We start from the raw sequence: 26,743 nt of genomic DNA on the forward strand, positions 1-26,743 counted from the left end.
TTTTATTTGTAGAGTTGTGTTGTGATATCTTCCCGTGAGTCCCTGATCTTGATCATACACGTTTGCGTGTATGATTAGTGTACGATTGAATCGGGGGCGTCACAAGTTGGTATCAGAGTCGACTGCCTATAGGAATCCCCCTTCCAAACTCCTTGGACGAAGCTGAGTCTAGACTTTACAAAACTTTTACTAACATGGCTGTGTGGCCCATGGGCCCACGTCGCCATTGGGTGGTATTAGGATCTTTTATTCCTCGTCTATACTCTGGGATTCTAATCTCTCTTCTATTCAGGTTAAATGATTTTGCTAAAATCTAACTCTAGGTTCTCGTTACCACTTCCCACCGGGAAGCCGCTTCATTACAGATGATCGACTGCTTCAACAGAATATTCTGACAATACTCTCCGATGTTCCCCGAGACCCTTGTGCCCTTCACCGTTGCAATTCCATACCACCGATAAATCCCTATGGAAAGCTACATACACTTGTCGTCCATAACTTCATTTTCAATTGTTTTTCTTATTACAAGATACCCTGAAATACTTCAGATATTCCGAGAGTCCTTTGTGTGTGCTGGCATGCAGCTCATTTTCCTCATGAATACATGTATGAATAATTCCTCACACTTACCGGGGATTCATTCATCCCCAGTTGTTCAGGTGTTTCACAAAATTCTTCAAAATATTATCCGATCATTCGAGAATCCTCTGCAGCCTCTGGCTCTAGAGATTCTTGTTTGCCTACATCATGGTTAATTCCAAATTCCTAGCATTATTCGTTGGCATCCTTTGTCACTATCATTTTGAGACCATTGATTCAATATGACGCGGATGTTCGCAATCATCAGTCATGATTAGAATTCATCCTTCCGGCTCAGGCGTCATTTTTGAACATGAGCTAGTTCTCGACCAATAAATTGTCGTAGATTATCCCCCTAAGCCTACTCGGCTTAACCTTCCTTAATTAGAGCCCTTGCTCCTGATCCCTTGAATTGGAAATCTTAATTCCTTTGCCTTGAGTTTTGAATTAGTCAGTTGTTTCTATAATCCAAAGCCCTTGCTTTTGTTTTGTCGTCTGATCATGTGTCGATGCTCACATCAGCCATGTTATGGACCATCGGATCCTTTGTTGAAATATCATCCGACAGTGTCCTTTGTATACAAAAACCTCGAGAAGTTCTTTCCCTGATACATAATGCCTTTAGTAAATTGTATCCTCTCGTTTTGTCACCCATGCTCTACTATCGAGCTTGTGTCATTTACTATTGAAGCTTGTGGTATAAGTTCCCAAGATGCCCCGATGGGTCGAACCAACGCCTTCCCTAATCTCTGTGAACCCGAAAGATTTCGCAGGTCATACTTATCTGGTATTTCACCAGGTAAAACTTTCAACAACTAATGTCATTTTCGGAATACGAGAGGTGAATGGAAGGTTATGCATTGAAGAAGTGGGAGTCGACCTTGAACCTTTGTGTTCATGCCCATGGACATGATGTAGATCCTATCATGGAAGCTTCTTGAAATAATAACTATTTCCTTGATATATTATCATCTGGTATCTGTGAATTGATCCTTTGCAATCGTGGCTCTGACCATGATTGTTCTCCTTTGATTCCATTTCTTAGACAACATGAAGTACTTGTCTTCTGCAGATCATTTCACGTGTCCACCCTCTACTCTCCTGTACCGTCGAGTATTACACTATGATATCACGAGAATATCATGGAACTGCATAACTTCTTATGGGTTCTTCATCAACTGTTTCAATTCCAATTTTCCTAGGTTCTGGGTTGTTGCAACTAAGAACACCACCTAGTGAACCGAGTTTGGACTACGGTTCAACAACTTTCAGTAATCTTCTTTACTTATGGGTTTGTACCCAATCACGTCATTTCTAGCCTGTTTGCCTATATCCTTATCGTGATGATTTTTAACTGTGCTACCTGGTCCTTATTCCTGGAGCACCACTTTCGATGATGAGCTAAGCTTACGTCGATTTTCCTCGTCATATCATTTTCCCTTGAACAACACACTTGATTTTTCGAGTTTGTGTCGTACCCTTGGTTCCATTAACCTTTCGCTTCATCATTCCTTTGACTTGATGTCATCGTCGATCGATCACATCTTTGTGGAGCCTCTCGACAAAATTTGTCATGATCATCACCAACATTTTGACTCCTTCCAGGATATCAATCGAATTCATGATGGTAAGTGCCATCCTCGCCCCCTGGTAATTCGAGTTACCATCGACAACATCCTTATCTTCCTTTCACCACAAACTTGTTCATGTTGTGGATGCAACTTGCAATCCAGCTCGTATTATGTTCTACCTTGAAGTATTACTGTCTCTTAGGTCGAGGATGTTGTGAGAATTTCACCACCTCTTAAGAAATTCTTGATATACTAATACTTATCGCCGTCTCCATTCATTCTTGGTTCCCGTGTTTATTCTAACCGGGATACCAACAAGTGAAGGTTGTTGTTTGGATTCTTTCCTCCTAGCAACCCTATTGTTGTGAAGTTAATGGTTGACATTTCATTCTTAGACCATTGGTTATCGAATCACCATTATAACATCGGTCATGCTACCTAAGCCCATATTTCGGGTGCACCCTTCAACCAATGTTTAAATTGGGTATGTTTTCCCTCGAGCATATCTCCTTATATCATTTGATCTGGCAAATGTTATTTCTTTGTTCACATAATTGTGGAAATCCATCCTTTTGGAAATCTCGATGATATGTCGCTGAGTCCATCAGCCACCTCCTCATCCTCTCCTTGGTTTAATGCTGAAGTCTGGTTTCGGAACTTGCTTCCAAGGTTCATTTCCCGAGAATCTTAAAATGTCCTTGCGTCAACTGTTGTTGCACCTTTTATTTTCGGGCATCCTGAGTCTGAGGCATCCTGACACCAATCAGATCTGAAACTCAGTCAGATATGATGGTTGGGACATATTTCCAAGAGTTATAACACTGGTCTTTATATGACCCGGTAAGGTGATGTCATGCCTAGCACACCTGGCCGAAGGACCTATTGTTATGGTTTCCTTTTTGGCAAGGTTAATCATTCTTCCGTGAGGAAATTGTAAGACTTATTCTATAAGTTGATCCTGTTGGATCCTTTGTGTATCCTAGATCTGACCTTTGCTTGAAGACCACGTCACTGCTATCTCGAAGCATGTCTATGGTACTCCGATTTTCAATAAGAACATTTGAAGCACCATGCTAAATGTTTCTTGTTAAAATTACCCAAACACCGTTGTATGGGTAATGTCATGAAATTTCTCTCCTCTTATCTAAATGGTTTTGTACTTTATATCAAGTCTTGGATATCATCCTCTCCTTGACTTTGGGAAGGATATACCCCAGATATACGTGTTTAAGCACCTTTTCCTTTCCGTTGTTGTGTTCAAACTTTCTTGTAATATACTTAACTGAGCAGTGGTAATTCCCTGTTTAGGTAAACACCTTGGTGTACCATCCTGTCTGGTGTAACCCTGTTACTATGGTTGATGACATTTTAGTAGCCACCGATGGACGAGAACCTTGCCTATTCGTCTACCTCGTTCAACGAGCAGGAAAATGGTTCTCTTCGTCCCTCGCCGTTGGTACTGATGTTGTTGCCGACATTACTGATAGGCTATCCTCTGACATACCTTGCTTACATGATCGTGCAAGACGCCATCGCCCTTCCTACTTTTAACCCACATGGTGGGTGAGGGAGTCCGGGATTAGGGGTCTCCGGATAGCAAGACTATATCCTTTGGCCGGACTGTTGGACTATGAAGATACAAGATTGAAGACTTCGTCTCGTGTCCGGATGGGACTCTACTTGACGTGGAAGGCAAGCTAGGCAATACGGATATGTATATCTCCTCCTTTGTAACCGACCTTGTGTAACCCTAACCCTCTCCGGTGTCTACATAAACCGGAGGGTTTTAGTCCGTAGGACACAATAACACACAATCATACCATAGGCTAGCTTCTAGGGTTTAGCCTCTCCGAGCTCGTGGTAGATCAACTCTTGTAATACCCATATCATCAAGAATAAATCAAGCAGGACGTAGGGTTTTACCTCCATCAAGAGGGCCCGAACCTGGGTAAAATATCATGTTCCCTGCCTCCTGTTACCATCCGCCTTAGACGCATAGTTCGGGACCCCCTACCCGAGATCCACCGGTTTTGACACCGACGTTGGTGCTTTCATTGAGAGTTCCTCTATGTCGTCGCTGTTAGGCTTGATGGCTCCTTCTATCATCGATAGCGATGCAATCCAAGGTGAGACTTTTCTCGCCGGACAGATCTTTGTGTTCGGCGGCTTTGCACTATGGGCCAATTTGCTTGGCCATCTGGAGCAGATTGAAAGCCACGCCCCTGGCCATCAGGTCAGGTTTGGAAACTTAAACTACACGGCCGATGTCCGCGGAGACTTGATCTTCGACGGATTCGAGCCCCTGCCGTGTGCGCCACGCGGTCACGATGAGTACGATTTAGCTCTACCATCGGACCGTATTCAGGAGATCGCACCGGCAGCCGCTCCGAGCCTCAATTCGGAGCCAGTCGCGGCATCCATGGACGGGTGGATAGACCCAGTCATAGAGAACATATCCTCAGCGGCGATCCAGCCGAATATCGACCTTACCCTTCACGAGAGCCGTGTTGCCAAACTGCAGGATCCTTCCCCGGCCACGGACTCCGAACCACCTGTGCCCGTGCCTATCAAATCCGACTAGGCGCCAATCATGGAGTTCACCTCCGCGGATATCTTTCAGCACTCGCCCTTCGGCGACATACTGAATTCATTAAAGTCTCTCTCCTTGTCAGGAGAGTCCTAGCCAAACTATGTCCGGTCGGATTGGGATGCGGATGACGAAGAAATTCGCCGCCCACCCAGCACCCACTTAGTAGCCACTGTCGATGACTTAACCGACATGCTCGACTTCGACTCCGAAGACATCGACGGTATGGACGACGATGCAGGAGACGAACAGGAACCACTACCCACAGGGCACTGGACGCCCACTTCATCACATGACGTATACATGGTGGACACACCAAAAGAAAACGACGACGAGGAACGGAAGGATGCAACGAAGGGTTGTCCCCTCGAGAAGCAGTCAAGGCGGCAGCGTAGGCGCCGCTCCAAATCCCGCCTCGGCAGAAACAACGATCATATAGACCCAACATTAGAGCAGGGTGAACCATCGCCGGACCACGGCAACATGGAGAATCAAACCAAACAACCCAACTCTGTCAAAGATAATAGTCTGGACGACATCACACCAGACAGACACCCGGAGCAACAGAATGCCCATCAAAGGCTTGTTGCCACCGCGAGGAGTCTAAAAAAGCAGAAGCAAAGGCTCAAGGCTGCGCAAGACACATTCAGAATCAGATGGAGTAAAGTACTCAACACAGCAGTGAAGTACGGCGATAATCGCCCCACCAAGAGCTACTCGAAGCAGAAGTTGCTACCTGAATTCGATGAGGAGGCCTTAGATCCCCCGCAACCAAAAATTAAAACGGCCATCTGGCCGGATAGACGACCTCACGGCCAGCATAGAGCGGCAAACAATGCCGCACATGAGCCAATACGCAATCCACGCGAGGGCTCGCATCAAAAGGATGGCGCAACCAGATCCATTTGTGGACCACGCAAGCACGCTCCAGCATACGATGCAACACAACAAACATCCAAACATCACGGTACACCCAGATACAGGGATGCCGCACACCCCCTATGTTTCACCGACGAAGTGCTAGACCACGAATTTCCAGAGGGATTCAAACCCGTAAACATAGAGGCATACGACACAACAACAGACCCTGGGGTCTGGATTGAGGACTATATCCTCCATATCCATATGGCTCGAGGAGATGATCTCCATGCCATCAAGTACTTACCCCTCAAGCTCAAAGGGCCAGCTCGGCACTGCCTCAAAAGCCTCCCCGAAAGCTCCATTGGAAGCTGGGAAGAGCTCGAAGACGCTTTTCGGGCAAATTTTCAAGGGACTTATGTCCAACCTCCGGATGCGGACGATTTAAGTCATATAACTCAACAGCCCGGAGAGTCAGCCCGAAAGCTTTGGAACAAGTTTCTTACTAAAAAGAACCAAATAGTCGATTGTCCGGACGCCGAAGCCTTGGCAGCTTTTAAACACAGCGTCCAAGACGAATGGCTTGCCAGACACCTCGGCCAAGAAAAGCCGAGAACAATGGCAGCATTAACAAGCCTCATGACCCGCTTTTGCGCGGGCGAGGACAGCTGACTAGCCTGATGCAGCACCAGCGACCCAAGTACATCCGAAGTTAGGGATGGAAACGGGAAATCATGACACAGCAAAAATAACAAGCGCCGGAATAAAGAAGACAGCCCGAAGAGCACGGCGGTAAACGCCGGATTCAGAAGTTCTCAGCCAGGTCAGCAAAAGCCGCCCTCTAAAGGCACCAGAGATGAACTGTCCAGCCTAAACAAAATTCTGGACCAAATATGTCAGATCCATAGCATCCCCGATAAACCTGCAAATCATACCCACAGAGAATGTTGGGTCTTCAAGCAGTCCGGCAAGCTCAACGCCGTACACAAGGGGGAGGATACACCAAGTGAAGACGAGGATGAGCCTCTCAAGCAAGACACTGGGGAACAAAAGAAATTTCCACCAGAAGTCAAAACAGTAAACGTGTTACACGTGATCAAGGGGACAAAACAAAGCGGCACTCCCAGAGAAATATGCCCAAGGGCCTATCACCACGGAGTCCTGCCACTGGCCATCTCAACCGATCACTTTCGACCATCGGGATTACTCAGCAAGTATCCGGCATGCAGGATGGGCTGCCTTGGTATTAGATCCAATAATTGACGGATACCACTTCACACAAGTCCTGATGGACCGTGGCAGCAGTCTAAACCTGATATATCATGATACAATCCACAAAATGGGGATAGACCCAACGAAAATTTGCCACAACAATACTACCTTTAAAGGAGTAACGCCAGGCCCAGGGGCTCATTGCACGGGCTCCCTGCTACTAGAGGTTATATTCGGCTTCCCCGATAACTTCCGTAGCGAAAATTTGACCTTCCACATTGCTCCGTTCCAAAGTGGCTATCGAGCACTACTTGGACGTGAAGCTTTCGCTCTCTTTAATGCAATACCGCATTACGCTTCCCTCATGCTTAAGATGCCTGGTCCACGTGGCATCATTACAGTAAATGGACATATTGAGCGATCCCTGCGCGCCGAGGAGAGTGTGGCTGCCTTGGCAGCCGCACACTAAAACAACCTCACCAACTAATGCATTCGATAGGTCGTCAAGACTACGGACACGGTTAGACGAGTCTGATGCAGCTATATGTAATTCATATAGGTTTGATGGCCACACCCCTATTACAAATACAAGGGGCTCAACGCGCGCAAACAAGTGGCAATTTTTACTCATCTTGAATTATGACTATCGTGCTACACCCGTCCAGGATACGGCACAACAGAGACACAGGCACAGACGTGCAGCAGGGACCCGTTCCAAGGATTCTTTTTAGATTAAGACCCTGCGTAAACCTTTCTTACTGTCTCTTGTTGATACACATCCCTCGGATTCTCAATACTATTGAGAAAGATGCTGACGTCTTGGCATGTGGCCACGTCAGAATAATGCACGTACCTGGACACAGGGTCTTCTTACAAAGGCCACTGTTTAGGCCCGGTTTATACCATAAAGACCGAATACCTTTGGGAGTGTTTGGCGTCGCGAGTTTGGCCTTATATGCATCAGCTCCGAATCATGTCTTTGGTCAAATGTTGGGTTTGCTCGGCTCCTGTGTTTTGCTGCCTTACGTTCCGCTCTATCGTCTAAGGCGGCACCAGGAGAACTACTGCGATTGTGCCCCGGTTCATCCAGACGAGCACCTCAGTAGAAAAAGCAGAAAAATGACTATCATGATATAGCGTGAGACTGGTCAACCACTCAATGACCTACCGGAATGTTAGAATTCCTCCGCCTTAACGAAGGGTCGTTTCCCGGCCAGGCATGTACGCACCCCGAATTCGGGAGAGTGTGGAGGCACCAGGGGCTATATAGTAGCCCCACTGTCAAACTCCTAAGGCTAAGTGAAAGTGTTAAAGCATTATAGTCCGGTTGCCTCGTTCGCTGCGCTATCACCTCCTTATTAGGACCAAGACGTTGGATTAAGTGTGAACATGTGCCTTCTGCGAACACCCCCGCATTATATGCATGGGGGATGAAGCCGACGACTGCAATCTTTCAGGTTATACACATATATACATAAACGACCGCACAGGAGGCATCATATTACTTTCAGGCAAAAGTATAAATACAGCCTTAATAAATTTCATAAACATTATTTTTACAATGGGAATACATGTCACTCAAACATAATATTCTTCGAGCACTGGGCCTCTATCAAACGAGCACCCTCAAGAACTTCTTCAAAATAGTGCTCGGCAGCCACTCGGCCTATGGCCGAACCCTGCGCCGCAACAGTGGTAGCATCCATCTCCGCCCAGTATGCTTTAACACGGGCAAGGGCCATCCGCGAGCCTTCTATGCACGCCGACCTCTTCATCGCATTGATGCATGGCACCGCACCAAGGAACTGCTGCACTAAGCTGAAATAGCTGTTCGGCTTCGGATTTTCCGGCCACAGATGATCTACGATGGACCTCATGGCGAGTCCGGATAATCTATTGAGTTCGGCCCATTCGGCAAGTTGATCAGTTAGTGGAAGAGGACGCTCTGGAATGTTAAACTGCGACCAGAATAGCTTGTCCACTTCACGATCTGTTTGATCTCGGAAGTATTCGGCTGCATCGACATCACTCGCTGTCAAATCCAGATATGCGTCTGCCGAACTCCATTGCCGATCCAGAGGGGCATACCCCGGATCTCCGAACTTCCTCCGCAGCAAAAAGGGCTTCCCAGCCACAATATCACCAGCTTCACGCAGCTCTTCCTTCTTTGCCCTCATGGCAGAGCGGGTGTCTTTGGCCACCATCGTGGCCTTTTTGAGGTCCGTCGCCTTCGCTCGGTTTTCTTCTTCAAGGAACCGGCAATGGTCGGGAGTGTCTTTTAACTTTACAGCCATCTTGGCCATATTTTCTTTGCTCTTGCAATGCGCGGCCTTCTCGGCTCTTAACTCTTCGGCCGCCTTTAAAGCGGCCGCATTACTAATCCTTGTTTGTTCTTTGGCTCGGGCAAGTTTCGCCCGAAGGGTCTCCACGGTGGCAGCTCCATCTGCAGTCACAACATATTAAAGATACTGGCATCACGCTGCTCTTACTATGTGACATTGACCGGAAAAACATTACTTACCTTGTGCCTCGTCAATCCGCTTGTTAACAAGCTTGATGTCGGCATCTGCCGCATCCAGTTGCCGCTTTAGTTCGGCAAACTCATTAGTCCGGCCAGCCACCGGAGCTTCCATGACCTGCACATAAAGCGGTATGGTTATTACCTTGGACTACGATCCTCTGTTTGCCGCCGTTCTCGGCGACAACCAGAGTCTCAGGGGCTACTATCTACACATGGCACACCTAAAAATGTGCGGTACCATCACAAATGTACATCATTTTACATACCTCAAAGCCCGTCAGTAGACTCATAAAGGCATCATGCAACCCGCTTTCGGTGGATGAAATCCTTTCCATCATCGTACCAATCAATGTACGGTGTCCTTCCAAGATGGTCGCCCGCCTTAGCAGATCCCTCAGTGCGTCCGACCGCATACCAGACGGCGCCGGACTCTTTTGTTTGCTCTCTTCAAGAGTCGGATGCTAGGGACTCGGGTGACTATAGGATTATCTTCTGGTCTCACCGGATCCGGAGAGGCCCTCCATGACGACACTTCAAGGTCGCCCGCTTCTTGAGCGGGGGAGTCCGGGGGAGGCGTTTCGCTCTCCATCATCTCCGGAGGAAGGTCCCCTGAAGACGAGCTCCGTTGAGAAGGGCTAAGATCCGAACTACGAGATAAACGCTTCGGTTATTATCCTCGGAAGTAAGGTAGAATATATTTACTTACGGCTCGTTAGAGGGCTGATCCCCGCGCGGACTTTGTGCGGCAAAAGCACCCTCCGAGGCAGGACCCTCTGGTGGAGACTTCTTCTCCCGTTTGGAAGCCTTGGTTTCCGGATCTTCAGAGGCAGTCCTCTTCCTTCCCCGAAGAGAGATAAGGTCAGATTCTTCCCCTTGGTTATCCTCCTTCACGGAGGCGCTCATTCCCTCGGTTGGAATTGGTAGCGATGAGGGCCCGCTTTCGACCTCATTATTCCCCCCTTTATCTTCCTTTGAGGGCTCCGGGCAAGGTGCTAGCTCGAGCATGTTTTCCAGTACCGGATTGTCCAAACCCTCAGGAAGGGGGCCGAACACAAAATCATCTTCGCCTTTGTTAGCCAGTCCTGGTCAAAGAGCGATTTCTTAGAATGACGTCATGGTAAATGAAAGACGGTGTGTTCGGCTAGAGGATTACTTACTTGGTCGGCGGTATGGTTGCTGCTCAGGCTCACGTCCTCGGTAGTATCCGGACACTCTATTTGGGGTCCGAAGAATGATTTGTACATCTCCTCGTGCGTCAGGCTGAGGAAATTCTGAATAGTGCGCGACCCTTCTGGGTTGAACTCCCACATGCGGAGGGGCCGGCGTTTGCAAGGCTGGACTCGACGAACCAGCATGACTTGCACCACCGTAACCAGACTGAAATCTCCGTCAAAGAGATCTTGAATGCAGCTTTGCAGTATAGGCACGTCCTTGGCTGGTCCCCAGCTCAGCCCTCTGCTAATCCATGACATCAGTTGGGGTGGAGGGCCCGAGCGGAAAGCAGGGGCGGCCACCCACGTGGCACTTCTGGGAGCTGTGATGTAAAACCACTCCCGCTGCCATAATCCAGACACCTCTGGAAAGGAACCCTTTGGCCATGGAGCTCCAGTGATTTTACTTATTAATGCACCTCCACACGCTACGTGCTGCCCCTCGACCATCTTCGGCTTCACGTCAAAGGTCTTGAGCCACAGGCCGAAGTGAGGGGTAATGCGGAGGAAGGCCTCACATACGACAATAAATGCCGAGATGTGGAGAAAGGAGTCCGGGGCTAGATCATGGAAATCTAGCCCGTAATAGAACATCAAACCCCTAACAAAGGGATCCAGAGTGAGGCCTAGGCCTCAGATGAAGTGGAAGATGAACACAACGTTCTCGTTGGGTTCAGGAGTAGGGACGACTTGCCCTCGGGCAGGCAGCCACTGCGAAACCTCGGCGGTCAGGTATCTGGCCTCCCTCAACTTCTTTATACCCTCTTCCATAACGGAGGAGGGCATCCATCGGCCTTGAAGGCTAGATCCGTACATGATTGAAGGTCCGAAGCACCTGACCTGGGCTTTGGGTGTTAGAACTCGAGGCGGGGGAAGGATTTGATTGAGCACGGGAGGGAAAAAAGTAAAAGCCTTGTCCCTTTATAAAGAGGGTGAATATCAAGCGTCCTCCTAGTGGTCGTTTGCGACTTGCCTAAAATCTAGGAGTCCTAGGCACGGTTGGGTTACCCACGACCGTATTGATGAGAATCCCGTAATTAGGGGAACACGATCTCTGCTTTGACAAGACGTATCAAGAAACCGCCTCACGTTATGTGTGGAGCTGGTTGAAGAAAAATGGTTCGAATAATCACCGAGCCATGGCCTAATTTCATGTTGCCAAAGCGTGTCAGCAGATTTAGATTTGTGGAAATAGTACTCTCTCTACGGTGGTATGTGGAATTTATTTTGCAGGGTCAGACAGTATCCTCGTATTCAAACTCTTTTGTGATGTGTTCGGAGGAGGAACCCGCCTTGCAATGCCGAAGACAAAACTGCGCGCCGGACTCATCGTCATTGAAGCCTGGTTCAGGGGCTACTGAGGGAGTCTGGGATTAGGGGTCTCCGGACAGCCGGGCTATATCCTTTGGCCGGACTGTTGGACTATGAAGATACAAGATTGAAGACTTCGTCTCGTGTCCGGATGGGACTCTACTTGGCGTGGAAGGCAAGCTAGACAATACGGATATGTATATCTCCTCCTTTGTAACTGACCTTGTGTAACCCTAACCCTCTCCGGTGTCTATATAAACCGGAGGGTTTTAGTCCATAGGACACAATAACACACAATCATACCATAGGCTAGCTTCTAGGGTTTAGCCTCTCCGATCTCGTGGTAGATCAACACTTGTAATACCCATATCATCAAGAATAAATCAAGCAGGATGTAGGGTTTTACCTCCATCAAGAGGGCCCGAACCTGGGTAAAACATCGTGTTCCCTGCCTCCTGTTACCATCCGCCTTAGACGCACAGTTCAGGACCCCCTACCCGAGATCCGCCGGTTTTGACACCGACAGTGGGCCCATAACCAACAGTTCCACAGGATCAAAACCTGACTCTCCTACACACCCCCTATTCGCAAGGTTGTTCCTCGTGCGTGGCCTCGTATGTAATTCACATACCACCTTCCTAGTGATCTATTTTGGTAACACATGCAATACTTATTCCCGATTGCTTTGAGCCCCTTTCGCGCCCTGTTTCAGCGTCGGACGGTTGTCTGCTCGCTCGAAACTTCCCATTAAACCTCATTACTTTGCTCTCGATATTTTCTTAAGTTTCAATTTGAGAGTTACTTTCTGCCACCTTCCCCGATGTAATCGACCAGATAGTCAACCTTGTAGAGGTTCGTTCTCCCGGAATACCCCCCATATTCTTTCGTAAGTACGATGGAACCTCCGAAGAAAGCATGTCGACTTCATCTTGATGACTTGAAGCATAACAATGAAGACATCAATATAATGGATCGACCACTTTGAGAAGAGCAACCAAGACCGAGAAGATCCGTTAGAATTTCGTAACAAGACCTTTCCCCCGCTTTCCACCTCTTAAATCTCGGGACGAGATTTCTTATAGTGGAGGAGAATTGTGATGCTCGGATAATTAAGCTACAGTGAACCTCGGCTAATGATGCCACGTCACCTCGATTTCTATTGCTAATCTCGCATTAGTTCGAAACGGATTCAAATTAAGATTCGAAATAAAGGCAAACATCAAAAGTTTTCAAATATTAAAAACAAAATGCTCGGGTTGTTCCAGCTAATGCATAGAAGATTGTGATGAAGAATCCACATTTTTAAATAATGAATAAATGCACTAAAAAGATTTAAACGGTAGCAAAAATATTATTTCAATGCCTTTGGTAATTTTATAAAACACTAAACTATTTATTTTTGATTAAAACCTTTTGTGGCTGAGGGTTATTTTGAGACCTTATTTCAGGAGCTATAGTCATAATTTACTAAGTAAAAATAATGTGGAATTAAAATTTAAACAGAAAAGAAAAGTAAAAAAGAAAAATTATAAAATAGAACAAAAGAAAACAAAAGCAGAACCCCTCCCATCCCCCCCGGGCCAACCGGCCCAGCTACCGGCCAGCCCAGTTGGCCCAGCCGGCCGACCCCCCACTTCCACCATAACCCCCCGCTAGCCCAAACCCTAACCTAACCACACCCGATCCTCCCCCCACGAACGAATCCCTCTCCTCCCTTTGTTCCTCCCGATCTAGATCGGGGGAACTGCCCCTGAAGTCGCCGGTTGCCGCCTGGTCGCGCCTCCGTCCTCCCCCGCGGAGTCACCTCGCTGGCGCCACCCCTCCGGGCCTTCGTCCTCTTCCTCCTGCACCGCGTCGTCTTCCCCAAGCTCCACGCGCGCTCCTCCATGGCGTTCGCCGTCGTCCGCCGCCGACCCCGTCTCTCCGTCGCCGGCCATCCCCGAGCTCACTGCCCTTGACCCTATGCCCAACGGTGAGGCCCCCGGCCTCTTCCCCTCTGCCCTCCGCCCTCACACGTCGTTAGCCACGACCACGTGCCGCCGCCACCCCGTACCCACCGTGCGCAGCCACCTTGCCCGTCCGCGCTCACCGTTGCCGCGTCGGCCACGCGCTGCATCGCCCCGGCCCCGCCCAACCAAGCGCTCGCGCCGTCCGCTCCGACCCCCCACCCCGCTCCCCGCGCTGCAGCCTGCTTCCTGCACCGCCGCTGCTGGCCTCTGCCGCCCGCGCCGTCGCCCTACTTCCGCCCCGCGACGGCCCTGCCGCTCTGCTCCATCACCGCCGCTACAGCCTGCGGCCACCGCAGCCCCCCCCCAACGCCCGTGGCCCAGCTCGTCCGCGCCCTTGCAGCCCCGCTGCCAAGCACCGCCACCCGCTTCTGCCGCGCACACATGCCGTTCCCGTCGCCCGGCCGCACCGGCCATGGCCTCGCCCCTCCGCGGGCAGGCTACGGCCTCCGCGGGCAACCGCCCCGTTGGCCGTGCCCGCTACCCACTGAGCCTCGTCCGGTAGTCCCTTGTGGCTGACATGCAGGGCCCAGCCCCTGAGAACGTTTTATATAATATATATATAAGAATTAAGAATTAAAATAAATAATAATAATTAATTAATTAAATAATTAACTTAATTAATCTTGATTAATTAAACTAATTAATCATAATTAGATTAACCTAATTAACTTAACCTAATTAATTTGTTAATCAAACCAATTAATTAGGTTAATTAGTTGTCAGTCAATGACATGTGGGCCCCCTGTCCAGTTTGACCAGTCAAACTGTTGACTGGGTTGACCCAGTCTATGACAGGTGGGCCCTGTTTGACCCTATTACCAGTCAACAGTTGACTGGTCAAATGCTGACTGGACCCCCCCTTGACCCCACTTGCCAGCCACACATGCATTCTGTTGGGTACAATTCTGTGTACGCATAGCAATTTAAGATTTATTTTTCGAATTAAAACAATTTAGAAAATGATTTAAAACTTTTACAATTAATAGAAAATAATCCGTAGCTCCGATGAAAAAACTTTGTACATGAAAGTTGCTCAGAACGACGTGACGAATCCGGATACGCAACCCGTTCGTCCGCCACGGATCCCTAGCATAATTTGTCCTCTCCGGTTAATCTGTCCGAAAACGCGAAACACTAGGGATAATTTCCCGAATGTTTTCCCCCTTCACCGGTACCACCTCGTACCGCGTTAGGGCACACCTAGCATCACGCTTTGTCATGTCATGCATCGTCATGCATTTGTTTGCATTATATTTATTGTTTCTTCCCCCTCTTCTCTCACTAGACACCGAGACCGACGCCGCTGCTACCCAGTACGACTACGGTGTTGACAACCCCTCTCTCTTGCTAGAGCAACCAGGCAAGCCCCCCCTGATCACCAGATATCGCCTACTCTGCTCTCTACTGCTTGCATTGGAGTAGTGTAACATGTTACTGATTTCCGTTAATCCTATCCTGATGCATAGCCTGTCCTTGCTACTACTGTTGTTACCTTTACCTGCAATCCTAATGCTTAGTATAGGATGCTAGTTTATCATCAATGGCCCTACATTCTTGTCCGTCTGCCATGCTATACTATCAGGCCGTGATCACTTGGGAGGTGATCACGGGTATATACTATATACTTTATACATGATACATGTGATGACTAAAAGATGGGTCGGCTCGTAGGAGTACCCGCGAGTGGATCTTTGTGGCGGAGCGACATGGCAGGTTGAGACCACCTAGGAGAGAGGTGGGCCTGGCCCTGGTCGGCGCTCGCGGTTATTTCAAAATAACATGCTTAACGAGTTCTTGGTATTTGATCTGAGTCTGGCTACTGGCGTATACGCACTAACCAACTACGCGGGAACACTTATGGGCACTCGACGTCGTGGTATCAGCCGAAGCCTTCGTGACGTCAGCAACTGAGCGGCGCGCGCCGAATTGGATCGTAAGCCTGCTCTTGTATTAAGGGGGCTAGTTCTGCTTCCGGCCACGTACGCAACATGCAGGTGTGCAATGGGCGATGGGCCCAGACCCCTGCGCCATGGGATTTAGACCGGCGTGCTGACCTCTCTGTTGTGCCTAGGTAGGGCTGCGACGTGTTGATCTTCCGAGGCCGGGCATGACCCAAAAAAGTGTGTCCGAACAAAGGGGATCGAGCGTGTTGGGAAATGTGGTGCACCCCTGCAGGGAAGTTAATCTATTCGAATAGCCGTGATCTTCGGTAACAGGACGACTTGGAGTTGTACCTTGACCTTATGACAACTAGAGCCGGATACTTAATAAAACACACCCTTCCAAGTGCCAGATACAACCCGGTGATCGCTCTCCAACAAGGCGACGAGGGGAGGATCACCGGGTAGGATTATGCTACACGATGCTACTTGGTGGACTTACCTTCTGCTCTCTTCTACATGCCGCAAGACGGAGTTGGCCAGAAGCGTAGTCTTTGATAGGACTAGCTATCCCCCTCTTATTCCGGCATGCTGCATAATCCTGCGCCATAGGATTTAGACCGACATGCTGACCTCTTTGTTGTGCCTAGGTAGGGCTACGTCGTGTTGATCTTCCGAGGCCGGGCATGACCCAAAAAAGTGTGTCCGGACAAAGGGGATCGAGCGTGTTGGGAAATGTGGTGCACCCCTGCAGGGAAGTTAATCTATTCGAATAGCCGTGATCTTCGGTAACAGGACGACTTGGAGTTGTACCTTGACCTAATGACAACTAGAACCGGATACTTAATAAAACACACCCTTCCAAGTGCCAGATACAACCCGGTGATCCCTCTCTAACAGGGCGACGAGGGGAGGATCGCCGGGTAGGATTATGCTACACGATGCTACTTGGTGGACTTACCTTCTGCTCTCTTCTACATGCTGCAAGACGGAGTTGGCCAGAAGCATAGTCTTCGATAGGACTAGTTATCCCCCTCTTATTCCGGCATTCTGCAGTTCAATCCACATATGATACCCTTATTCCATTTGATACCAATGCATACATATGTAGTGTAGCTCCTTGCTTGCGAGTACTTTGGATGAGTACTCACGGTTGCTTTGCTCCCTCTTTTCCCCCTTTCTATACTCGATTGCTGCGATCAGACGATGGAGTCAAGGAGCCAGATGCCATAGTCGATGACGACTACTACTACTCGGGAGGTGCCTACTATTACGTGCAGCCCGCTGGCGGCGACCAGGAGTAGTTTAGGAGGATCCCAGGCAGGAGGCCTGCGCCTCTTTCGATCTGTATCCTAGCCTTCTTAAGGAAAACTTGTTTAACTTATGCTTGTACTCATATATTGTTGCTTTCGCTGACTCGTCTATGATCGAGCTCTTGTATTCGAGCCTTCGAGGCCCTAGCTTGTAATATGATGCTTGTATGACTTATTTTATTTGTAGATTTGTGTTGTGATATCTTCTCGTGAGTCCTTGATCTTGATCGTACACGTTTGCGTGTATGATTAGTGTACGATTGAATCGGGGGCGTCACAGGCACCACACACCCGGTGGGAGAAGGCGAACGTGCGGGCCGCGCTCATGGTGGAGCGGGAGTTGCTGCGGTGCTGGCTGATGGAGAGCGGCCACGACACACTGCTGGAACGTGTCGCTGAGCTACTAGATGCGACGGCATTAGGAGCGTCGCCTTTCTTTTATCTGCTCCCTTCCCGAGCTGCTACTGGACCTCACGACGGGCCTCGCTGCAACCGTGCGCCCTAGGGTGCTCCTGGGGTCTTCATCGACACCAGGACGGCCGGCGGCGCCGGGGGCCCCATTGCCCCCACACCGCCTCTGATGAGCATGGGTGTCGGTGTCAAAACCAGCGGATCTTGGGTAGGGGGTCCCAACTATGCATCTAGGCGGATGGTAACAGGAGGCAGGGAACACGATGTTTTACCCAGGTTCGGGCCCTCTTGATGGAGGTAAAACCCTACGTCCTGCTTGATTAATATTGATGATATGGGTAGTACAAGAGTAGATCTACCACGAGATCAGAGAGGCTAAACCCTAGAAGCTAGCCTATGGTATGATTGTATGTTGTCCTACGGACTAAAACCCTCCGGTTTATATAGACACTTGAGAGGGCTAGTGTCGGTGTCAAAACAGGCGGATCTCGTGTAGGGGGTCCCGAACTGTGCGTCTAGGCCAGATGGTAACAGGAGACAAGGGACACAAAGTTTTACCCAGGTTCGGGCCCTCTTGATGGAGGTAAAACCCTATGTCCTGCTTGATTGATATTGATGATATGGGTGTTACAAGAGTAGATCTACCACAAGATCAGAGAGGCTAAACCCTAGAAGCTAGCCTATGGTATGATTGTATGTTGTGATTGTTGTCCTACGGACTAAAACCCTTCGGTTTATATAGACACCGGAGAGGGTTAGGGTTACACAAGGTCGGTTACAAAGGAGGAGATATCCATATACGTATTGCCTAGCTTGCCTTCCACGCCAAGTAGAGTCCCATCTGGACACGAGACGAAGTCTTCAATCTTGTATCTTCATAGTCTAACAGTCCGTCCAATGGAGATAGTCCGGCTATCCGGAGACCCCCTAATCCAGGACTCCCACAGTAGCCCCTGAACCAGGCTTCAATGACGATGAGCCCGGCGCGCAGTTGTCTTCAGCATTGCAAGGCGGGTTCCTTCTCCGAATACATCACAGAAGAATTTGAATATGAGGATAGTGTCCGACCCTGCAAAATAAGTTCCACATTTCACCGTAGAGAGAATAATGTTTTCTCGGATCTAATCCGCTAGCTTGTTTTGGCAACATGACGTTACGTCATGGCCCGGTGATCATTCGAACCGTTTCTTTTAACCAGCCCCGCACATAACGCGAGGCAGTTTTTCGACACGTCTCGTCAAAGCAGAGATCGTGTCCTCTTATTACGGGATTCTCATCAATACGGGCGTGGGTAACCCAACCGCGCCATCAATTGTGGCGCTTGGGGGATAAGCGAGTTTTACCTGGCAAGTGGGGACGCTTAGTTTTGTCCGCCCATATAAAGGGATAAGGATTCACCTTTCTATCCACGCCTTCTTCCTCCTCTGCTCATCTGCTCCCGCACACTCGAGCTCTAGCGCCCAAGTCCTCACTTCCATCTCAACCTTCTCCAACCATGTCCGGAGCGGGAGGCAAGTGTATGGTCTCCTCCATCACGGAGGGAGACGTCAAGAAACTGAGGAGAGCCGGATACCTGCCCGACGATATCGCGCACCGGCTCCCAGATGAGGGACAACTCATCCCCACCCCCGAGCCCCATGATAGGGTGGTATTCCTCACCCATTTTCTCCGCGGACTGGGATTCCCTCTCCATCCCTTCGTCCGGGGGATCATGTTTTATTACGGCCTGGATTTCCACGATCTGGCCCCGAACTTCATCCTCAACATCTCGGCATTCATCGTCCTGTGCGAGGCCTTCCTCCGCATCAAGCCCCACTTCAGCTTATGGTTGAAGGCCTTCAATGTCAAGCCGAAGGTAGTGAGCGGCCGCCAGGCGGAGTGCGGAGGTGCAATGGTGTGCAAGATGCCCAACATCACATGGCTCGAGGGCACCTTCGTGGATACCATAAAGGGGTGGCAATCGGGGTGGTTCTATATCACCGAGCCGCGTGACCCCGTATGGGTAGCGGCCCTCGTGTTCCGATCTGGCATCCCCATGCGGCTCACCTCCTGGCAAGAGAAGGGCCTGTCTTGGGGTAATTCAAAAAAGCTGACCGGACTTCAGTCATGTATTCAGAACATGGTGGACAAGAAGCTCAAGCTTGTCAACATAGTCCAGTTTATGCTCGTCCGCCGGATACTCCCGTGCCAACAACAGGAGTTTACCTTGTGGGAGTTCAATCTGGCGCAGCACCGAACTCTGAACAGGCTCTTCGATACGACTCATGAAGATGTGTGGAAGGTGCTGTTCAAGAGCGCCGAGGTCCCTCCCCCTATTACCAAGGATCGCGGATTCAGCGCGAAGCGCCATGCCAATGCGGTAAGTTGTTTTACCTTTCACAGGATACTTATTTTTATATAGATTGACTCTACGCGGGATCTGAACTCCCGTAATTCTGACAGGACTGACAGAAGATGGCCGGACAGATTGACTATCCAGCTCCCTTGCCCGAAGGCCTCGCAGACGCTCTTTTGACGAAGATGTTGACTCCGGCCCCTTATAAGGTGCCGGAGAAGACCAAGAAGGCCAAGGGAGCTCGAAAGAGTTCCCGACGCCAGGCGTCGTTGGACTCACTGTCCGATGACTCTGTGGCACATTCTTCCCCCGAACACGAGGAAGAGGAAGAAGAGGCTCCCCCACTGACTGGGGGAGACAAGAAAAGGAAGGCCGCCCCAACTGGGGAGGCCAGAGGGTCCAAGAAGGGAAGGACTCTCCTTCCGGACAGCTCCACCGCCGCCAACGAAAGTGAAGACGAGTGGTTGCCTCACTACAAGAAGTATGTCAACTTATGACCTTCTGTCAGTGACCCTCGAAGAATTGGTCATAAATTTATGACCATTTTAGACCAATTGGTCAAAAGCTGTTCAGGGGGCTCCAAACCCTAAACCATTGCGACCATTTTGGTTAGAAAGGTCGTAATTTCCTTACACGAAATGGTCACAAAGCAAACAGTGCTAGTCCGCTGCCTTATTTCTAGTTGTTAATGACCAATATAGATGGTCATAGCCTTGTAGATTGTGGTGGGTTGTGATGACTAGGCGCCATCTCATCAGTTTTGCCTATGTGTCATGTCCATGTGGCAGTTTTTGCCCTAGGTTGTGAAGCAACCTATATTTCTATCATTCCCAAAATTCCCAAAAAAATCTCATAAATTCTTTGGGGCATATCTTCATCAAATATGTAAAAATCCTTCCTTGCCTAGTTCAAAACTAATTCAAGAATATTCATTTTCCTATTCTGTTCACAACAACACTTTATGAAGGAAGTGCTATTTATATATTCTTGATTGCCCTCGGAATTTTTGGGCACTCTGTCCTATCCAAATCATTACCGCATGACAAAATTCAGCTCCATTTGCCTAGAAAATCTTCCTCGGCAAATTTCCAAAGTTTTTGTCCACCTAGAAGCATTGTGAAGGAAGTACCTTTTTTATATCTCTAAATGACATGAAATTTATACAGTTCCTTCATATGCCCAAATTATCACCCTCCTCCAAATTGCAGCTCAGTCAAGTCATCTATGTGAGCCCAGGTTCAATTTATATTTTATGGCCAAATTGGCACGTTGCAAAGCAAGTGTTATATAGACCCCTCCTATTACCCTCAAACTTTTCGGGCACTCTTCCATACCCAAATCATTGCCACATGATAATATTCAGCTCAATTTTCCTAGTAAATCTTTCTCGGGAAATTTCCAAAGTTTCTACCTCGAGAGAAGCTTTGTGAAGTAAGTACTAGCTAGGCTTACCCAAATGATCTGAAAATTTACCAGCGCATGACCATACTTAAGTAACTTACCTACACCAATTTTGAGCTCATTTCATTCATCCAATCTCTCTCACTAGTTTTCCCAAGTTTCTATCCATAGAAGAGCATTGTGAAGGAAGTACTACTTTGGCATGTACAAATGGTATCAATTTTCTGCAATGCTTTCCTATGCCCAAATAACCATCCTCCACAAAATTTCAGCTCACTCCATTCATTATTTTGAGCCCAGCTTCAACATTCATATTTTTGTCCAGCGTGGTACTTTGCAAAGCAAGTACCACCTAGGATCCTCCTTTTGAGCTAAAAATTTGTGAAGACATTCTCCTTACTAGATGATCATCCTTAGCCAAAACTCACGCCCATTGGCCAGGTGCATTTCCCGTACCGCTAATCAAACACTTGGTTGCTAATTCATGTTTGAGCATCGATCGGTCTCCTTGTGAGAATCTTATGTTCTAATTTTCTTCCTAGCACCAACCTGGGAAGTGCCCAACCCACTAGACATGCCTAGGCCACCCAGAACAAATGGCAACACTACGGTCACGCGGTGACCACGCGACGGGCATGCGAGTTTACGTGCTCTAGAGTTGGGGCCCTCGGCCACTGCCCAAACCTCGACGTATCGCCACCAAACCATGTATTTATGATTAAATAGGTCCTTATGTAACTAGAAATGATTTTTGGAAAAAATAAATAGCAAACTATGAGGCAGCTGCAGTTCAAATTTGACCCGCTTCCAACTGAATCGGCGGAAATTTGTCTTTTTCACGAGAGGTGAATCAAAAATTTTTACTCCCAACCATTTTGTCAATTGTTCATTAAATATGGCCTAGTATTTTATAAAAATGATTTGGTCCAATTTTGCAACAATTATTTGGTAGTTCCTTCACAAAAAAACCTCCTTTCGGGCACTCGAAAAATGGAAAATGGTTTTTTCGTCCAACGAAAATGAAAACTTCCTTAGGCAACATTGTTTGCCATTCCAATATGAACCCTTGTGCACAATATGAGATCATTTGAACAAACTATGCCATGAATGTGGCCATAAGATTGATCATTTGGCTTGAAAGCCATTGATCTCCACACGTGATAGCTCATTTCTGAGAACACTTTTTTAAAATAATTGCCGTATTACAAGTTTGTTATTTTTCCTGGGAACTTGGTCACATATAATGACACAATGCGAAGGTTTCCCAATTTTTTGATTTTTTTTGAATTTTTATGCCCGTTTCAAAATGTGGTCAAAACGGCGGGAATGACAGTTCCTAGCTAGTGGTTAAATCTTGGAATTTTTTGGTGTTTCTATGATTAAATAGATACCTATTTACCTAGAAATGATTTTTAGAAAAAATAAAGAGCAAACTATGAGGCAGCTGCAGTTCAAATTTGACCCGCTTCCAGCTGAATCGACGGGAATTTGTCTTTTTCACCAGAGGTGGGTCAAAATTTTTGACACCCAACCATTTTGTCAATTGTGCATTAAATATGGCCTAGTATTTTAGAAAATTGATTAGGTCCAATTTTGCAACAAATATATGGTAGGTCCTTCACAAAAAAAACTCATTTCAGGCACTCAGAAAATGGAAAATGGTTTTTTCGTCCAAAGAAAATGAAAACTTCCTTAGGCAACATTGTTTGCCATTCCAATATGCACCCTTGTGCATAATATGAGATCATTTGAACAAACTATGCCATGAATGTGGCCATAAGATTGATCATTTGGCTTGAAAGCCATGAATCTTCACACTTGATAGCTCATTTCTGAGAACACTTTTTTAAAATAATTACCGTATTACAAGTTTATTATTTTTCCTGGAAACTTGGTCACATATAATGACACAATGCGAAGGTTTTCCAATTTTTTGATTTTTTTTGAATTTTTTATGCCCGTTTCAAAATGCGGTCAAAACGGCGGGCTTGACCGTTCCTAGCTAGTGGTTGAATCTTGGAAAACTTTTGGTGTTTCTCTGATTAAATAGATACTTACGTACCTAGAAATGATTTTTGGAAAAAATAAATAGCAAACTATGAGGCAACTGTAGTTCAAATTTGACCCGCTTCCAGCTGAATCGGCGGGAATTTGTCTTTTTCACCAGAGGTGGATCAAAACTTTTGACACCCAACCATTTTGTCAATTGTGCATTAAATATGTCCTAATATTTTATAAAAATGATTTGGTACAATTTTGCAACAAATATATGGTAGGTCCTTCACAAAAAAACCTCATTTCGAGCACTCAAAAAATGGAAAATGAATTTTCCGTGCAAAGAAAATGAAAAATCCCTTTGGCAACATTGTTTGGAATTCCAAGATGCACCCTTGTGCACAATATGAGATCATTTGAACAAACTATGCCATGAATGTGACCATGAGATTGAGCGTTTGGGTTGAAATCCATGAATCTTCACACATGATAGCTCATTTATGAGAACACTTTTCTAAAATAATTACCGTATTACAAGTTTATTATTTTTCCTGGAAACTTGGTCACATATAATGACACAATGCGAAGGTTTCCCAATTTTTTTTATTTTTTTTGAATTTTTTATGCCCGTTTCAAAATGCGGTCAAAACGGCGGGAATGACCGTTCCTAGCTAGTGGTTGAATCTTGGAATTTTTTTGGTGTTTCTCTGATTAAATAGATACTTATGTACCTAGAAATGATTTTTTGAAAAAATAAAGAGCAAACTATGAGGCAGCTGCAGTTCATATTTGTCCCGCTTCCTGCTGAATCGGCAGAAATTTGTCTTTTTCATCAGAGGTGGATAAAAACTTTGGCACCCAACCATTTTGTCAATTATGCATTAAACATGGCCTAGTATTTTAGAAAATTGATTAGGTCCAATTTTGCAACAAATATATGGTAGGTCCTTCACAAAAAAACCTCCCTTTGGGCACTCGAAAAATGGAAAATAGTTTTTTCTTCCAAAGAAAATGAAAACTTCCTTAGGCAACATTGTTTGCCATTCCAATATGCACCCTTGTGCACAATATGAGATCATTTGAACAAACTATGCCATGAATGTGGCCATAAGATTGATCATTTGACTTGAAAGCCATTGATCTCCACACGTGATAGCTCGTTTCTGAGAACACTTTTTTAAAATAATTGCCGTATTACAAGTTTGTTATTTTTCCTAGGAACTTGGCCACATATAATGACACAATGCGAAGGTTTTCCAATTTTTTCAATTTTTTTGAATTTTTTATGCCCGTTTCAAAATGTTATCAAAACGACGGGGTTAACCGTTCCTAGCTATTGGTTGAATCTTGGAAAACTTTTGATGTTTCTCTGATTAAATAGATACTTTTGTACCTAGAAATAAATTTTGAAAAAAATAAATAGCAAACTATGAGGCAGCCACAGTTCAAATTTGCCCCGCTTCCACCTGAAACGGCGGAAATTTGTCTTTTTCACCAGAGGTGGATTAAAACTTTTAACACCTAACCATTTGGTCAATTGTTCATTAAATATGGCCTAGTATTTTAGAAAATTGATTTGGTAAAATTATACAAAAAATATTTGGTAGGTTCTTCACAAAAAAACTTTTTTTGAGCACTCAAAAAATGGAAAATTGTTTTTTCATGCAAAAGAAATAAAAACTCCCTTTGTCAATGTTGTTTGCCAATTTAAGATGTAAACTTATGCAAAATATGGCATCATTTGAACAAATATTTGATAGGTCTTTCACAAAAAAACTCATTTTGAGCATTGAAAAATGAAATGAAAAATTTGTATGTAATCAATCATGACCAATTTATATGGTCAAAAAATCTGCAACTTGTTTGGTGCGCTCTGATTGGTTCATAGGCATATCACGCGGATCATGCCTCAACCACCGTTGGATGCTTCTGGATCCAACGGCAGCCCTCACCCCTCACCCTCTCACCCAAACCCTAACTTCCCCGATCCACTCTCCCCCTCTCGCCCCACAGCCGCCCCCAACCCACCCCCACCGCCACCGTCGACGACCCTCACCGTAGACAAGGTCGAGGCTGACCCAAGATCGAGCCCATGCCCAGATTCACGAGTGGAGCCCCGCGAAGCTGCCCGCAAACTGCTCCTCTTCCCCACCCCCGATTCCTCTCCAATCTCCGCCGCCGCACCGGATCCCCACCCCCACCGGCGACCTCGTCTCCCCGTCTCCGGCCCCATCCCCACCTCCGGCCGACCTCCCTCCTCATCTCGTCCATCCACCCATGGAAACCCCCTTTTCCACGGATCCACCCACGCCCACCCATGGATGGATAGATGGGGCGCACCAGTTCTGGCGACGGCGGCGCCGGATCCGCACCCACCTGCGTGATGGAGGCCGGCCGCATCGGGATCCACCGCCTGCTCTCGGTCTGGTGCGGCACACCGGACCACACCGGAGATTGCTACTGCGGTGGTCGTCGACGACGGCGCATCTCCGGCGGGACCTAGATGCCCAAGGTATGTACGCCGCCCTTGCCAAGTCTTCCATCTCCTCTCATGTACGGCGGGACCTAGACCGCTTACATTCATCTTGGGCATGCATACGTGGTTGGTGACCTCGCGTGCCGCCATTGCCGGAGGCTGGCTGGCTGGATGGACGGGCGTCCGCGGTGCCGGCGTTTTGCAGCCTTACATCTTAGGTGTGGTTTCTTCCTGCTGTCGTCCGGCACTCGTCCCTTGCTGTTCTAAATTTTCGTGAGGCTTGTGTTTGACATCTCTCGTCGGTGCTGTTTCCATCGCAGGGAAGACGCTTGCTAAAATGTGTGCATGCCAAGATTCCTGCGGTTCCAGACTGATTGGTGAGATTACATTCGTACTGAAGTGCTACGCAAATGTTATCTGCTATGCTAACTGAACATACAAAGCCGCTTCCAAGTAAATTAAATCGTTTTGCTATGGTTCCTACTGCCTTCGGAATTTGGAAACGTGTCCTACACAGGATAGCCGTTTGGGATCTCTAGGGACACCGCAATCGAGGAATCGGCCCGTGCAACCGTTCCCTCGGCTCCGTCGTAGATAGCTAGTCGTACTCTACAGTACCAAAATTTTGCTGATAGGCACAAGGTTGTGTAGAAACCATCAAGATCAAGTGTCTCATTAATTTGTCGATGGGTGCAAGGTTGTATAAACCATCGACATCAAGCATCCCATTAATTTGTCGCTCGGTACAAGGTTGCGCATACTTATCAGGAACCATCAACATCAAAGTATCTAATGAGGATACAATTTAAGCCTGGCGATAGCATGACCCATTGTGATGTTTTGTCCCCTACTGCTTGTACCATTTGTTCAGTATGTATATGCGTCCACATATTCCAGGCTGCTATAGAACCACTGCTTATCCTTTATTCTCTTCTCTAGGCTCAGGTTCCACGAAAATACTCCTCTGTAATCGGCATGTAACATCATAAGCTTGTCTTTTCCACATGGCTGACAGCTATGTCATGTTTATCAGTAAAGATGTGTCTGGTTATTTGTATGTTAGCAGATAACCA

The 26,743-nt window shown here is 47.4% G+C and overlaps 1 long non-coding RNA gene across 2 annotated transcripts; it reads left to right on the forward strand.

Moving 5' to 3' along the window:
* The first annotated feature begins 13,527 nt into the window (after positions 1-13,527).
* Positions 13,528-17,254, forward strand: LOC147965373 (uncharacterized). Of its 2 annotated transcripts, XR_015608313.1 has the most exons (3): positions 13,528-13,822; positions 15,145-15,219; positions 16,943-17,254. It is a non-coding gene; the product is annotated as an uncharacterized LOC147965373 (long non-coding RNA). The 2 variants fall into 2 exon arrangements; XR_015608312.1 differs by lacking the exon at positions 15,145-15,219.
* The last annotated feature ends 9,489 nt before the right edge of the window (positions 17,255-26,743 follow it).

The sequence above is a fragment of the Triticum urartu genome, chromosome 6A, assembly GCF_056163025.1.
Source record: "Triticum urartu cultivar PI428250 chromosome 6A, HENAU_Tu73, whole genome shotgun sequence".
Classification (NCBI taxonomy): domain Eukaryota; kingdom Viridiplantae; phylum Streptophyta; class Magnoliopsida; order Poales; family Poaceae; genus Triticum; species Triticum urartu.